The following is a 16,423-nucleotide window of genomic DNA, read 5'->3' on the forward strand; positions in this document are numbered from 1 at the left end:
AGTGGCATCAAGGGGCCAAGAGGAAATAGAAAATCAGGCCCAGGGTGCCTATTCTCCTCTTCCTTTCACTAATTTTACAGCGCCGGAGCACCCACAGAGTTGGTGCCTATGACAGAGCCAGTGTCTTGCCACCATTCCTTGTTCAAAACCTCCTGATTCTTTCATAGAGTTTACCTTCATTTTTTCAATAAAGGAACACAGATCTAAGGCAGGACTTTACTTATATATATATATAAAAGAGCAATTCTTAGCTTGACTTTCTAGTCATCTCTGTAGCTCTCCCTTCCTCAGTGGCCACTATGCCTTTTTAATCCCTGGGCTGGATCTAAAAATGCTGGCCTATGCTGGCTATAAGGGTAACTTGCTAGAATAGCTCTGCACCTGTTCAGACACCTGGTCAAAGGGATCGTCATCTCAGAAACAAATTAATCTGTACAACTCATTCGTGTAGTAAAGGATGTTCTTTTTAAAGGGAAAAAAATCATTCAGGACTTGGAGGTTTTTAATTAATGAAAGTAACTGACAGTTTATTTTTATCATGAAGCAGTAATTTTAAAAAGTCAACCTATCAACACCACTTTCTCCCAAGTAGCTTCCCAGAGAAGGCCAATGACTGAATGCAATTCAGAACATCAATTTTCTAGGAATAAAGTGCCTAGCCTGCAACAATAGCAATAATAGAAATGAAGACAAAAAGGAAGAGGAAAACTGTTAATATGTATTAACTCTCATCTTTTGCTGTATGTTGAGCTTTGACCTGGTGACTTTTCAATGCATTTTATTAGGATACAGATGGAGAGAATTATATGGAGAATAATGGGTGGTCCTATCAAGATTTTATATACAAAGCTCATTTTCTTCCAATGTATACAATCAGTGTTTGATCACTAGGCAATGAGACATTTTCATTACGTTTAGCTTGGCAGGAAGAACTTAAATTATTTAACTCTTAGATGTATGTAGAATGCATCCAGTAACATCCCCATTATGTCAAAGGTGGTGGGCTGAGGTTCTGATTGAATCGGAAATCACAAAGCCACTTCCTCTCAATCAAGGTAATGGTTACAATGGACCATGGCATGACAATGGGTAGAGCCCACTTGAAAGAGGTCCAAAGCTGTTTATGAAAACAGCACAGAGCATGAGATCTGCAGTCCCACCAAAGGAGCTACAACATAGCTGTTACAAGAAAATTCATGTTTTAACAATGAGGTCTGTGACCTAAGTAAATGTGAAAACCAAACCTATTAAATAACTTGTGCTGTTTAAACTAGTCACAGCTTATCACCATTGTTTAGCATTATTGTGCCAGAACTACAACAAAAGAAATCTGATCTAAATTGGGCAGGTGAACTCAACTGCAATAGTGTTCACTACATATACAGAAGAGGCAGTTTCGGCATTAAGGAAGCAGAAGCACATGTAATGTCACGTGCCTGGCTCCATCAGCAGGGATTAAACCTAGGATGCATAGATCTTAAAGCATGGGAGCTAAAAGACCCATCTCTATTAGCTAAAAGTGTAGCAGGCTCATCAAACCCAATCTACTACGGCCCAGCCAGCACTAGAAGGAGATTGAGTACCACACTAAGTGGGAGTGAGTTACATACATGCTTAAATCATCACAGGAAAAAATTAATTGTGCCTGCCAGCTGAATGCTCTGCATTGTCCAACACAATTAATATTGTCTTCATATGCTATACCACTAAACTGGTTCTAAAACAAATATTAATTCAACTAGTGTTTTTAGAAGTCCTTATCCTTGCACACTCCTTCCTGTCACCATCACAGCCAGTGATAACAACTGTGATGCCCAAAGTGGAAGACTATCACAGCTGACCGCTTTTAGACTGACTATAGCAAGTGTTTGGCATTTCTATAGATGTTATTTAACTTATGTATGCTGCTACCAAATTCCTACTTCATTTATATAAATTATCCACAGCAAAGGTTTGTATACTAGATTCTTCAATATTAACTAAAAGCTCATCAAAGCTGATTCACTGTTAGGCCAATTCCTTCTCTGTGTATAATTCTTTAAGTGTTAGCAGCAGTCACAAAATGATGGGAATTAAAAAGAAAGCTTTACTGATATTTCTCACACTTAAACCATGGGTAAGTAGAAAATATAGGAGTTGGTATTGGGTACACTCATTACAGAAGGTGTATGAACACGTGTGTACATGTGTGTGTGAGACAGTATATTTAAACTTTTAAAACAAAAAGTCCCCTCTCCAAAGATCTACACTCCGTCATCACTTCAAAAATCACATATTTTATACAATATTTTATTCAGAAAAAAATGTGTTTAAAAAAAATTGGGTTGCAAAGTCAAGCATTCAAACATTAGGAAATTGCAGAATTCACGATGCCCTTTAGTTCATCTCCCTTCTGTATCTTATACAGTCTTTAATTACATGATCACATACGATTTTTCCCATAGAACCTCTGCCTCATTCAGTGAGTGGATAGTTGTTCAATATTTTGCTTTATTCTTCTCATTCAGTGTTTCTGAATTTATCATAACACCATGGTGAGAATCCACTCTCTTTATCCCCTCTGTTCCTTTCCACCCCTCAGCTTCTGCCTCCTTCCCCTCTGCTCCAATCCATCCCACTACTACCCTGGCTCCTGCCCTCTCCCCTATACTCCTATCCTCCCTATCAAGCTCCCCAGGCTTCTGCCCCCTCCCTCTGTACCTATATAGCTCCCACCATCTCTTTGCCCCATCTTCCACCCCCCACTGTCTCCCCTTGAGTGAATACCATCTGGTCCTGTGAATTTATTACTGTTTAATTTATCAATTTGTTACAAAACCTCCTCTAATGACACCTCAATCTGGGACAGTTCCTCAGATTTGTCACCTAAAAAGAATGGCTCGGGCTCGGTTCCGTCATATTCTCTGCAGTGAACACAGATGCAAAGAATTCATTTAGCTTCTCTGCAATGAATCATAGAATCATAGAATCATAGAATATCAGGGTTGGAAGGGACCCCAGAAGGTCATCTAGTCCAACCCCCTGCTCAAAGCAGGACCAAGTCCCAGTTAAATCATCCCAGCCAGGGCTTTGTCAAGCCTGACCTTAAAAACCTCTAAGGAAGGAGATTCTACCACCTCCCTAGGTAACGCATTCCAGTGTTTCACCACCCTCTTAGTGAAAAAGTTTTTCCTAATATCCAATCTAAACCTCCCCCATTGCAACTTGAGACCATTACTCCTCGTTCTGTCATCTGCTACCATTGAGAACAGTCTAGAGCCATCCTCTTTGAACCCCCTTTCAGGTAGTTGAAAGCAGCTATCAAATCCCCCCTCATTCTTCTCTTCTGCAGACTAAACAATCCCAGCTCCCTCAGCCTCTCCTCATAAGTCATGTGCTCTAGACCCCTAATCATTTTCGTTGCCCTTCGTTGTACTCTTTCCAATTTATCCACATCCTTCCTGTAGTGTGGGGCCCAAAACTGGACACAGTACTCCAGATGAGGCCTCACCAGTGTCGAATAGAGGGGAACGATCACGTCCCTCGATCTGCTCGCTATGCCCCTACTTATACATCCCAAAATGCCATTGGCCTTCTTGGCAACAAGGGCACACTGCTGACTCATATCCAGCTTCTCGTCCACTGTCACCCCTAGGTCCTTTTCCGCAGAACTGCTGCCGAGCCATTCGGTCCCTAGTCTGTAGCGGTGCATTGGATTCTTCCATCCTAAGTGCAGGACCCTGCACTTATCCTTATTGAACCTCATTAGATTTCTTTTGGCCCAATCCTCCAATTTGTCTAGGTCCTTCTGTATCCTATCCCTCCCCTCCAGCGTATCTACCACTCCTCCCAGTTTAGTATCATCCGCAAATTTGCTGAGAGTGCAATCCACACCATCCTCCAGATCATTTATGAAGATATTGAACAAAACGGGCCCCAGGACCGACCCCTGGGGCACTCCACTTGACACCGGCTGCCAACTAGACATGGAGCCATTGATCACTACCCGTTGAGCCCGACAATCTAGCCAGCTTTCTACCCACCTTATAGTGCATTCATCCAGCCCATACTTCCTTAACTTGCTGACAAGAATGCTGTGGTAGACCGTGTCAAAAGCTTTGCTAAAGTCAAGAAACAATACATCCACTGCTTTCCCTTCATCCACAGAACCAGTAATCTCATCATAAAGGCGATTAGATTAGTCAGGCATGACCTTCCCTTGGTGAATCCATGCTGACTGTTCCTGATCACTTTCCTCTCCTCTAAGTGCTTCAGGATTGATTCTTTGAGGACCTGCTCCATGATTTTTCCAGGGACTGAGGTGAGGCTGACCGGCCTGTAGTTCCCAGGATCCTCCTCCTTCCCTTTTTTAAAGATGGGCACTACATTAGCCTTTTTCCAGTCATCCGGGACTTCCCCCGTTCGCCACGAGTTTTCAAAGATAATGGCCAAGGGCTCTGCAATCACAGCCGCCAATTCCTTCAGCACTCTCGGATGCAATTCGTCCGGCCCCATGGACTTGTGCACGTCCAGCTTTTCTAAATAGTCCCTAACCACCTCTATCTCTACAGAGGGCTGGCCATCTCTTCCCCATTTTGTGTTGCCCAGCACAGCAGTCTGGGAGCTGACCTTGTTAGTGAAAACAGAGGCAAAAAAAGCATTTGGTCTTATCTTCCTTGAGTTCTCCTTTAGCACCTTCGTTGTCCAGTGGCCCCACTGACTGTTTGGCAGGCTTCATGCTTCTGATGTACTTAAGACATTTTTTGCTGTTAGTTTTGAGTCTTTGGCTAATTGCTCTTCAAATCTTTTTGGCCTGCCTAATTATACGTTTACACTTGACTTGCTAGAACAGGGGTAGGCGACCTTCAGCATGGGGCCCATCAGGGTAATCTGCTGGCAGGCTGCAAGACATTTTGTTTATATTGACTGACCACAGACACAGCCCTCCCACAGCTCCCAGTGGCCGTGGTTCGCCGTTCCTAGCCAATGGGAGCTGTGGGAAGTGGCACGGGCTGCAGGGATATGTTGGGCACTGCTTTCTGCAGCTCCCATTGGCTGGGAACGGCGAACCACGGCCACTGGGAGCTGTAGGGGAGGGGCCCGGGTCAGGCCTACGGACGGTCAATGTAAACAAAATGTCTCACAGCCCGCCAGCAGATTACCCAGATTACCACGTGCAGAAGGTTGCCAATCCCTGTGCTAGAGTTTATGCTCCTTTCTATTTCCTTTGGTAGGATTTAACTTCCAATTTTTAAAGAATGTCTTTTCACCTCTAACCGCTTCTTTACTTTGTTGTTTAGCCATGGTGGCACTTTTTTTGGTCCACTTATTATGTTTTTTAATTTGGGGTATACATTTAATTTTAGATTGTATTATGGTGTTTTTAAAATGTTTCCATGCAGTTTGCAGGCATTTCACTTTTGTAACTGTACCTTTTAATTTCTGTTTAACTAGCTTTCTCATATTTGTATAGCTCCCCTTTCTGAAGTTAAATGTTACTGTGGTGGGCTTCTTTGGTGTTTGCCCTCCTTCCACACAGCTGTTAAATTTAATTATATTATGGTGGCTATTACCAAGAGGCTCAGTTCTATTCACCTCTTGGACCAGATCCTGTGCTCCACTTAGGACTAATCAAGAATTTCTTCTCCTCTTGTGGGTTCCAGGACTAGATGCTGCAAGAAGCGGTAATTTATGGTGTCAAGAAACTTTATCTCTGCATCCCATCCTGAGGTGACATGTACCCACTCAGTATGGGGATAGTTGAAATATCCCATTATTACTGTGTTGAGTTTTCTTTTTTTATAGCCTCTCTAACCTTCCAGAGCATTTCACAATCACCATCACCATCCTGGTCAAGTGGTCAGTAGTATATTCCTACTGCTAAATTCTTATTATTCAAGCATGAAATGTCTATTCATAGAGATTCTATACATTCTGTGGTACAGTGATTAATTTAATACTTTTACTATATTTGATTCTTTCACATATGGTGCCACTCCCCCACCAGCATGATCTACTCTGTCATTCCTTTATATTTTGTACCCTGGTATTACTGTATCCCCATTGATTATCATTGTTTCACCAAGTTTCAGAGTAGCAGCCGTGTTAGTCTGTATTCTCAAAAAGACAAGGAATACTTGTGACACCTTAGAGGCTAACAAATTTATTTGAGCATAAGCTTTCGTGAGCTACAGCTCACTTCATCGGATGCATTCAGTGGAAAATACAATGGGGAGATTTATATACACACACAGAGAACATGAAACAATGGGTTTTATCATACACACTGTAAGGAGAAGTTTCATAGTAGCAGCCGTGTTAGTCTGTATTCGCAAAAAGAAGAGTGATCACTTAAGATGAGCTATTACCAGCAGGAAGGAGGGGGGAAAGGAGGAAAACCTTTTGTAGTGATAATCAAGGTGGGCCATTTCCAGCAGTTAACGAGAACGTCTGAGGAACAGTGGGGGTTGGGAGGGGGGGAATAACATGGGGAAATAGTTTTATTTTGTGTAATGATCCATCCACTCCCAGTCTCTATTCAAGTCTAAGTGAATTGTATCCAGTTTGCAAATTAATTCCAATTCAGCAGTCTCTCGTTGGAGTCTGTTTTTGAAGCTTTTTTGTTGAAGTATAGCCACTCTTAGGTCTGTAATCGAGTGACCAGAGAGATTGAAGTGTTCTCCGACTGGTTTTTGAAGTGTTCTCCATCCTTTCCTTCTCACTAGGATATAGAGAATACCCATTAATAGATCTTCCTCTAAGGGATATCTCTGTCTGGACCATGGCTCCCTCCACACCTGTCGGCTTTTCCCCCAGCCCTTAGTTTAAAAACGCCTCTACAACCTATTACATTTTACACGCTAGCAATCTGATTCCATTTCAGTTTAGGTGAAGCCCATCCTTCCTGTATAGGCTCCAACCTTCACAAAAGGTTCCCCAGTTCCTAATAAATCCACTCCCAGTCTCTATTCAAGTCTAAGTGAATTGTATCCAGTTTGCAAATTAATTCCAATTCAGCAGTCTCTCGTTGGAGTCTGGTTTTGAAGTTTTTTTGTTGAAGAATAGCCACTCTTAGGTCTGTAATCGAGTGACCAGAGAGATTGAAGTGTTCTCCGACTGGTTTTTGAAGTGTTCTCCATCCTTTCCTTCTCACTAGGATATAGAGAATACCCATTAATAGATCTTCCTCTAAGGGATATCTCTGTCTGGACCATGGCTCCCTCCACACCTGTCGGCTTTTCCCCCAGCCCTTAGTTTAAAAACGCCTCTACGACCTATTACATTTTACACGCTAGCAATCTGATTCCATTTCAGTTTAGGTGAAGCCCATCCTTCCTGTATAGGCTCCAACCTTCACAAAAGGTTCCCCAGTTCCTAATAAATCTAAACCCCTCCTCCCTATACCATTATCTCATCCACATTGAGACCCTGCAGTTCTGCCTGTCTAAATGGCCCCGCAAAAAAGCAAAAGCAGAGCAAACTTCCCCACACACTTTTGTTACCATGCCTCAGTCTTTAATGGAATGATCTGTAGGTCTAGGAGAAGAGTTCAGACTTCATGTCCACAATGGGCTTGATCCTGATTTGCTCCTGTAAGTGAATAGAACTCGGAACTGAGGATATATAGCACCTTGCAAGCCCTCACCACCATAGCATCTAAGAAAAACTCATAAACATTCATTAATTTATCCGCACAATAGCCTTGTGTGGTGGGGAAGTATATCTACCCCATATTTTCTGATGAGGACCTAAGACACAGAGAGAATAATTGAGTTGCCTAAATTCACATCAACGACTATGAAAGAGCCAGCAATTGAACCTAGGTTGTTGACTCACAGTTCAATGCCCTTTCCAGAAAATCATACTTCCTTCTGCCTCAAGCTTTAGTATTTTCAGCTCAGAAAGTGACAAGCATTCCAAGTAGTATCCTATGTAGCAACGATGTTTTTTGAGATGTGAATATCCACCCACTAAGAACTAAATCAAGCTAATTAACTTATTTTACAAAGGTCACAAGACAAGAACCTTCAGTACTATTTTGACATAAATTTTATCTTTAATTTTACATGTTTTGGTTTGATAATAATTATGAAATAACTGTTTTATAGTTTTTCAAACTTGAAGACTATTTTGTTGATTTCTCCTAAATTAGTTGTCATTTTTAAAATGTCATCATTTCAGATATCGGTAGTTTACTATAGAAAATAAAATATTTTCAAATAGAATTTTACAATCATTAGCATTTTTAAAAGGGCAAAAACATTCTTCTTTTAAAAAGCACATATGGAAACTTTTTTAAAAAAAATGTACTCAGACTTGTTACATTCACAGCACTTACTACTTAATTCATAGCATTTACTTTTATTACTCTGGAACCTTTAACATTTAAAACCATTTAGTGCCCTCTAGTGGGACATTTGCTGTGCACTGCTAACTTCTAGACCAGGAATTGGCAACCTTTCAGAAGTGGGGTGACAAGTCTTCATTTATACACTTTAATTTAAAGTTTCGCATGCCAGTAATACATTTTAATGTTTTTTAGAAGGTCACTCTCTATAAGTCTATACATTATATAAATAAACTATTGTAGTATGTAAAGTAAACAAGGTTTTCAAAATGTTTAAGAAGCTTCATTTAAAATTAAATTAAAATGCTGATCTTACGCTGCCGGCCCGCTCAGCCTGCTGCCAGCCTGGGGTTCCATTCACTTAGGCCGGCAGTAGGCTGAGTGGGGCCTGTGGCCGGGACCCCAGCTGGCAAGGGGCTGGCAGCCAGAACCCCAGACCAGCAGTGGGGGGACTGAGTGGGACCGGCGGCCAGGACGCCAGACTGGCAGTGGGCTGAGCAGTTCAGTCCGCTGCCAGTCTGGGGTTCTGTCCGCTGGCTCCTGCCAGCCAGGGTCCAGCTGCCAGCCCCGCTCAGCCCGCTGCCGGTCTGGGATCCCAGCCCTGCCCACATAGAGTGGTTACCTACCTTCTCCCTGGTTCTAGCCCATTCTCTTCCTCTCTCTCTGCACTGAGCTGAGGGTGGGAGTGCACTGAGCACAGGGCTGGGGGTGAAGGAGCAGGCTGGGGGTTTGGGTGTAGGGTCTGGCCAGGAGCTAGAATGAGGGAGGGGGCTCAGGGTTGGGGCAGGAGGTTTGGGTGTGGAGTGCTTACCTGGGCAGCTCCCATTTGGTGCGAGGGGTGCAGGTGGGAATGTGTGGGGAGTGCAGGAGCTCCTGTTTGGTACTCAGGATGGGGGTGGGAATGTGGGGGTGCAGGAGTCAGGCCAGGGGGCTGGGGTATGTGAGGAGGGTACAGGAGTCAGGGCATGGGGTGTGGGGGGACTGGGTATGTGTGGGGGGTGCTGGAGTCAGGGCAGGGGTCATGTGGGGATGCAGGGGTCAGGGCAGAGGGCTGGGGGCATGTGAGGGGGTGCAAGGGTCAAGGCAGAGGGCTGTGTGTGTTGGGGGGGCAGGGGTCAGGGCAGGGGGCTGGGAGCACCCCCACGACCAGGGGGCTGGGAGCACCCCCACAACCCTAGCCCACACCCCCAGCCCCCTGCCAAGAGTGGCTCACAGCAGGGGGCTGGAGGGGATATGCCCTGATTCCACCCCCCATCCCCAAGGCCCCGTCTCCACCTCCTCCTTGGAGCAGCAAGCACGCTGCAGCTCCACTTCTCCCCCTCCCTCACAAGGGCCATCAGCTGATGGGTGGCAGGGAGGGAGAGCAGGAGGGGCAGGAACCCAGGACGCTGCGTGAAGAGGTGGGGGTGCGGGGAGCTCACCTGCCCTGCAGCAGCAGCCGGCAGAACCAAGCTTCTTCACCCTGCCCCTGCGGGGTGGTGGGCAGAGAAGAGCAGGCTGGGCAGAATTTTTAATGGCACGTTGCTGCCTGCCGGGGTCCCGGGCTGGGTTCGGTAGCGGGCTGAGCGGGGCCGGCAGCTGGGACCCGGCAGGCAGCAGCGTGCCATTAAAAATCAGCTCGCATGCCATCATTGGCACACGTGTCATAGGTTGCCGACCCCTGTTCTAAACAATGGGAACTTTGTGATTCTGCATTGAACACTACATTGGAATTAGAGTTGATGGAAAAATGGGGGGAAAAACAATTCAAAAAACTTTTCCTTGAAATCTATTTTCTCTTTTTTGCAAAAATTTCATTTAAATTTTCTAAACAGTTCTAATTATGATGAAAAAATACCATTAGCATCTTAGACAAACCAAAAAATCACCATGAGTACAAATCATATATTTAGTGAGCATTAGGCTCAATTTCTTCTCAGAGATACAATAGACTAACAACTGATTTATTTGATAACAGCTTACATGCCCAGATAAAGCACAATTCAGGGCTTGTCTACATGGCACTTTAGTCTGCACCTGCGGGGTGTAAATTTCAGTCTTCGCTCGCACTGGCCCTTGTGGACCCTGCTGGTGTGCACTAAAAGTTCCCCAGTGCATGTTAACATAGTAATCTTTGAAATGGGACTATATTAACAAGCTGTAGGGAACTTTTATGGCATGTCCACATGAGCAGGGTCCACATGAGCCAGTTAATGTGCAGCACACTAGTGCAGACTAAAAATTACACCCCTCTGGTGTGGACTACAAGATCATGTAGATAAGCTTTCAGTATGCTTTCCTATCAGGATCTGATCCAATGGTTCTACCAGATGGTTGGCTCCCACTGAAGTCCATATGCAAAGTGATGTGTGGATCAGGCTGATCTAGATCAACAAGTTAAATATAGTCAGAACCTCATCTAAACTCATGGGACAGCCATTTTCTGTTGCACTACTATGACAACAGAATGATAACCCAACAAAGAACTACCAAAATTATCTTGGAAACCTTTTTCAGGCCTGAATGGAAAGTTTCCTCTGCACTGGGATGGATACTGACTTCAGTTATTTTTTGGTAATGAGGTCTCTGTTCACTCACACTCCTCTAGTTCAAGATTACCCTAGAGTAGCAGTCATTGGAATCCCCACCAGTTTTCCTTCTTCAGGTTCTCCAAGATGGCACCTTTTAGTTTTAAGGTGCTGCAGCTAAGCATGGCTTTCAAGGAGGCCGCTGGTCTCTAAGGCCCTGATCTTGCAAGCATTTAAGTGCATGTTTAAATGTTAGCATGTGAATAGTCCTGTTGTGCTTATAGTTAAGCATACACTCAACTGTTTATAGGATCAGGGCCTTTCTAAGTAAGAACAACTAGACTCACTTTGGAGTCTTTCAATGCAGTTCCCAAATGGGATAGGAGAGATCCATTATAAACAGTAAAATGTGTTCAAGAAAGCCAGTCTTGTAGGCTTGCTGCAGATATGCCATCTCTTGCAAATTTACTGAGAGAGATGCGGTTTTCAAGTAAAATTAAGCCTCCCTCATGATCTTGCAACAGAAATCTCAGATGTCAGGATCTTTTTTTTCAGCTGTAGGTGGCTGGGGTTCCCGCTGTCAACATCTCCTGTCCTCTCCTTGCAAGCCTGACATATGGAGCCCCTCCTTTGCGGGCTCTGGCTGTCAGCCCCAGGTGGCTGCTCCCCTGCCACCCTAGGAAGTGGGAAAGGGGACCCCACTGCCCCTCACTCCCCCCCAGCCTGGGGAAGGTGAAGAACCCTAAGAGAAGGTGAGGCTGGGAGGACTGAACTTTGGCTTGGGAGCTTCAGGGGAGCTGAAATAACGAGAGTGGGAGCTCATGGGGTCGGAGGGGTTGCATTGCTGGTGGGTTCTGAGCAGATGGGGCTGTTGTCAGATGTTGGCTGCGTGTGTGTTCATTCAATGTACTGTCCCAGCTCTGGGCAGGTAGCAGAGATATCAGACTTCAATTAAACTGCCCAATAAATCCACTGACTCGCTTTTCAGCGAAGGCACTGGCCAGGTTTATTGTCGATGAAGCACGGTAATAGCACCTGGCAGACTCTATGAAGATGCTAAGACATGTATGCTCGTGACAATGGACAGTGGCGGGACTTTCCACTGCTCTGTAGACTGGCCAACGACACTTCCTCTAAGATACATTTTTATACACCAATACAAACAAATTACGTACTGCCCCGGCATATGGGGGTGTCACCCTTTGCCTTGTACATGTTGGTTTGATCAAAACATCTCCATCCATCATGCTGTCATCCTGATGTTATCCTTAAGATGGGTCAGCGTGTTCCTGTTATCTTTGGGGAATGTGTTTGGTATCGAGATGTTCTGGTACCACCTTTCTGGAATGGGTTTACGTATATATTCTTGTGCCTAGCACTACTTAGCAATGTGTGTTTCTGCAATATCAGCCATGTTCTTGCCAGATTCTGTGAGCACGGCCTGCCTCTTGCTCACAACCTGACTTTGCTTCATATCAGCAAAGTTTTGACCACTACTTTAGTTCAGGCCTCAGCCTCATACGAGGTCTCTGATACGCAGGCTTATGTTTCAAGCCCTCTTCCTACTACAGGGGTGCCAAGGGTTAGTGCTGGGAGGGTGAACTGAGGGTGGTGAGGGTTGATAGGGTAGGGGGGCTGAACTGAAGTGGTGATGATGATGGGGGCTGGAGTACTGAACTGAATTGAGGAGGGTTGGTGGAGACAGAACTGATGGGGGACTGAAGGATAGGATTTATTGCTGAACAGGAGACATGCAGATGTGGGGATGAGAGCTCCTGCAGCAGGGGCCAAAATCACCTCATCAGTACATGTGGGAGAGTGGGCAACACTAATTGTTATATGCACACACCCTGGGGATGCGCAGGGGTAGTTCAAAAATCAAGAGACTGACCTAAAAACCACAATATCACCTTTTTAAAAATTCTCATGATTTTGGGGCCAATCTCATGATTTTGGGGTCTCCGATTCAAGATATTTGAAGTTGACAATACTGACTACAGAGTTGATTTTGTTAGAGGTAATTTTGAAAAAGAAAAAAGTGCTAATTTTAAAATCAAGAATAAAATGCTTGCACACTTACCCAAAGAATCATAGTTGGGTCACTGGAAACAAAAGAGACGGAACAGGTTGTTTCAGATCAGGATTGTTCCAATATCTTAAGTATCAGGGGGTAGCAGTGTTAGTCTGTATCCACAAAAACAACAAGGAATCCAGTGGCACATTAAAGACTAACAAATTTATTTGGGCATAAGCTTTCGTGGGCTAGAACCCACTTCATCGGATGCATGGAGTGAAAATTACAGATTCAGGCAGTATTATACTGACACATGAAGAGAAGGGAGTTACCTCACAAGTTGAGAACCAGTGTTGACAGGGCCAATTCGGATCAGGGTGGATGTAGTCCACTCCCAATAACAGATAAGGAAGTGTCAATTCCAGACTTCAAAGAAAAAAAAAATAATAAAATTTGTTAGTCACTAAGGTGCCACAAGTACTCCTTTTCTTTTTAGACTTCAAAGAGAAACAGAAGAACTAAAATTCATTTGCAAATTTAACACCATTAATTTGGGCCTGAACAGAGACTGGGAGTGGCTGACTCATTACAAAAGCAGTTTTGCCTCTCCTGGAATTGACACCTTGTTGTTTTTGTCCAATATCTTAGTGCAGTTCTGTCCACCAAGCCAAAAATATATGTTTAATGTAACACTTTTTACTGTCGTAATTTTGCATTCATGTGATTGCCTGGGAAGCCATCATAATTGCTCTTAGATTACAGAGTAAAAGCTAGAACATTTCTAGAGTATAAGGGTATGTCTACACTGGCAAGTTTCTGAGCCACAAGTTATATCACTTTTATTAAAGCGCTGGAATTAAACGGCTGTTGTGTGTCCACACCGTGCTCCTTGTGACGCTGGAGTGCATTCACATTAGCAGGTCTTGCAATTGCAAAGACAGCAGTGCATTGTGGTAGCTATCCCACTGGGCAACTGGCCACAGGATGCTTTGGGAAGGGTTTGCAATGCCTTGTGGAACAGGCACAGTGTCACATGATGCAGGTTTCCCAATCCCATTGTTCCATGGGCATCCTACTACATTGCCAATTGCTTTTCAACTGAAGGAGGGGGAAGAGTGTGTGACAGGGAGTGAGTGTGCGCGTATGAAGGCAGGGGAGAGAGACTGTGTTTTGAGGGACAGACAGTGTGTCAGCATGCTGTCTTGTAAGTTCAGACAGCAGCAGGAAGCAACCAGTCTTGAGGCAGGAGGAGGGAGAAACCCGGATATCAGCCTCCCTCCCTGGGCTCAGACACCTGCCTCTGTGTTCAACAGCATGAGCATTCCACATTAATGGTTTGCTTTGTGTCCTGGAGCTGATCAGCACAGCACCCAAGGGATGTCAGAAATGGTGCTTTGAAAGGGGAGGGGCGCATGTCTCTGGGGCAGCCAGAGTTCAAAACAATGAGCAGAGCAGTCACTTGAGGCATAATGGGACAGTTCCGGAGGCCAATTACATTACAGAAAGCAATCAAGTGTCTACATTGGCAATAGAGTGCTGAAGCCTCTGCACAAATAGCCTTACGACTCTCGTTGAGGTTTTTTTTTTTGCACCTTTGCAACTGAGGAGTTTCTGTGCACAAAGTGGCTTGGCAGTGTGTACACGTCTGCAATTTGAGCACAAAAAGCTGTTTTACTGCGCAGAAACTTGCCAGTGTGGACAAGCGTCCTGGTGAGGCAGGGTTGACTTTTTGGGAAAGTCTTACCTCCCCCCCCCCCCCCCCAACCTGCAAGCCTGAGAACAGGCATACTTCATGCATATCACAGGCTCTAGTCTAAAGCACTCAGGAAGGGGGTGAGATGAATTTACTCACCCATTGAGATGAATAGAGCAGTTCACATGTCTCAGAGCAATTATTTCAGGTTGTATTCATCCCCATGGGGTGTTCTCTTTCATCTGAGAACATCACATTGAGATGAATAGGCCACTTCACACCTTTCAGAGCTTCCAGTACTGCAGATGGATGTGTAGAGAGTAAGCTGTAGCTCAGGAAAACTTATGCTCAAATAAATTTGTTAGTCTCTAACGTGCCACAAGTACTCCTTTTCTTTTTGCGAATACAGACTAACACGGCTGCTACTCTGAAACGTGTAGAGGAATATTTCTCTCTATCTATCCTTCCCCTATAAGGATAACAGTTTTAAGTACTCTAAAGTCTGAATGCTTGCATGGATTTTCTTTAAATTGGCTATGCCTTCTGTGAGTGTAGAATAGGGTTAGTGAGCTACATGTGGGGTCATTTGAGCCAGGGGTTCCAGAGATAAAGAAAAAGCTGATTTTCAAAAAGTTTCTAGGTTGGGGATTTTTTAGGGGTGGAGGCAGAACTAGAGATCAAATTATTGCTGTGATGCAGATCAAAATGATCTCAACTAGTCAATTTTTACGCATGGCAGTGCGGGGCACCCCATATGTCTTTAGGGACCCAAACTGTGAACAGTATTTAAAAATATGTTCACTCTTCACTTGCATAGATATGCACTCTGGAAGGACTGCTGCACACATACACCAATAAATTAAAGATCAGTGTTTCTGTGCAGCCACTTTACGCGTGGGTAGTTGAAGGGAATATGCCGACACCATTCCCCGGTGAACACCCCACCACTGATGTTTCTAGTTTGAACTTTTGTACATCTGTGCAATAAAGATGTAATAACTCACGTTGCTTGCTACATATTGCCTCTGTTATAATACAGTGGCTTTTTACTTTATAGGGAAATTTACTGTGAACACAGAAGAGTAGTCAGAAGCTGGTCTAATCAAAATGCAAAAAGAAAAGGAGTACTTGTGGCACCTTAGAGACTAACAAATTTATTTGAGCATAAGCTTTTGTGAGCTACAGCTCACTTCATCGGATGCATTCGGTGGAAAATACAGTGGGGAGCTTTATATACACCCCACTGTATATATATCTCCCCACTGTATTTTCCACCAAATGCATCCGATGAAGTGAGCTGTAGCTCACAAAAGCTTATGCTCAAATAAATTTGTTAGTCTCTAAGATGCCACAAGTACTCCGTTTCTTTTTGCGAATACAGACTAACACGGCTGCTACTCTGAAATCTAATAAAAATGTTTGTTATATTGGGTGGGGAAGAATGGAGACAGAGGATTTTGTGTGTGGGAGTGGGTCAGGGTTGGACAATGATAAGCGGTAGTAAGCAAACCTTGAGTTGGTTGTTTGAGAAAATCTGTATTTTAGAGGGGTGCAAAGTGGTCAATTCCTAATGTGAGGGCAGATTAGTGTGGTGTTTCTAAAAACACATAGCACAGAGTTTGGAACTCACAGTGCAGGTACCTTGCCTGCTGAGGCAAAAGTTATACATCCATTGTCAGGGTTGCCAAGTGTGGATTCTGGGTGATTCCTGGATCTCAAGTTTGCAAGGAGAGCAAGGAGTACACCATGACATGCGGATTTATGAGTACAAGCTGTTTTGGCTTGCTATGCAAAATTGTGGGACATGACATGTATAACTGCCTAAATGACTACTAACTGCTATCAACAATATATCTTTTCCTGTTCAAAAATATGGAAATTCA

The 16,423-nt window shown here is 44.1% G+C and overlaps 1 long non-coding RNA gene across 1 annotated transcript; it reads right to left on the minus strand.

The window, feature by feature from the left end:
• Positions 1–7,098: 7,098 nt before the first annotated feature.
• LOC119855998 lies at positions 7,099–13,272 on the minus strand. The gene is made up of 4 exons (XR_005293104.2): positions 13,180–13,272; positions 12,914–13,017; positions 7,482–7,569; positions 7,099–7,131 (listed from the first exon to the last, which is right to left on the minus strand). It is a non-coding gene; the product is annotated as an uncharacterized LOC119855998 (long non-coding RNA).
• Positions 13,273–16,423: the final 3,151 nt, after the last annotated feature.

This window comes from Dermochelys coriacea, chromosome 5, assembly GCF_009764565.3.
Source record: "Dermochelys coriacea isolate rDerCor1 chromosome 5, rDerCor1.pri.v4, whole genome shotgun sequence".
Taxonomy (NCBI): Eukaryota; Metazoa; Chordata; order Testudines; family Dermochelyidae; genus Dermochelys; species Dermochelys coriacea.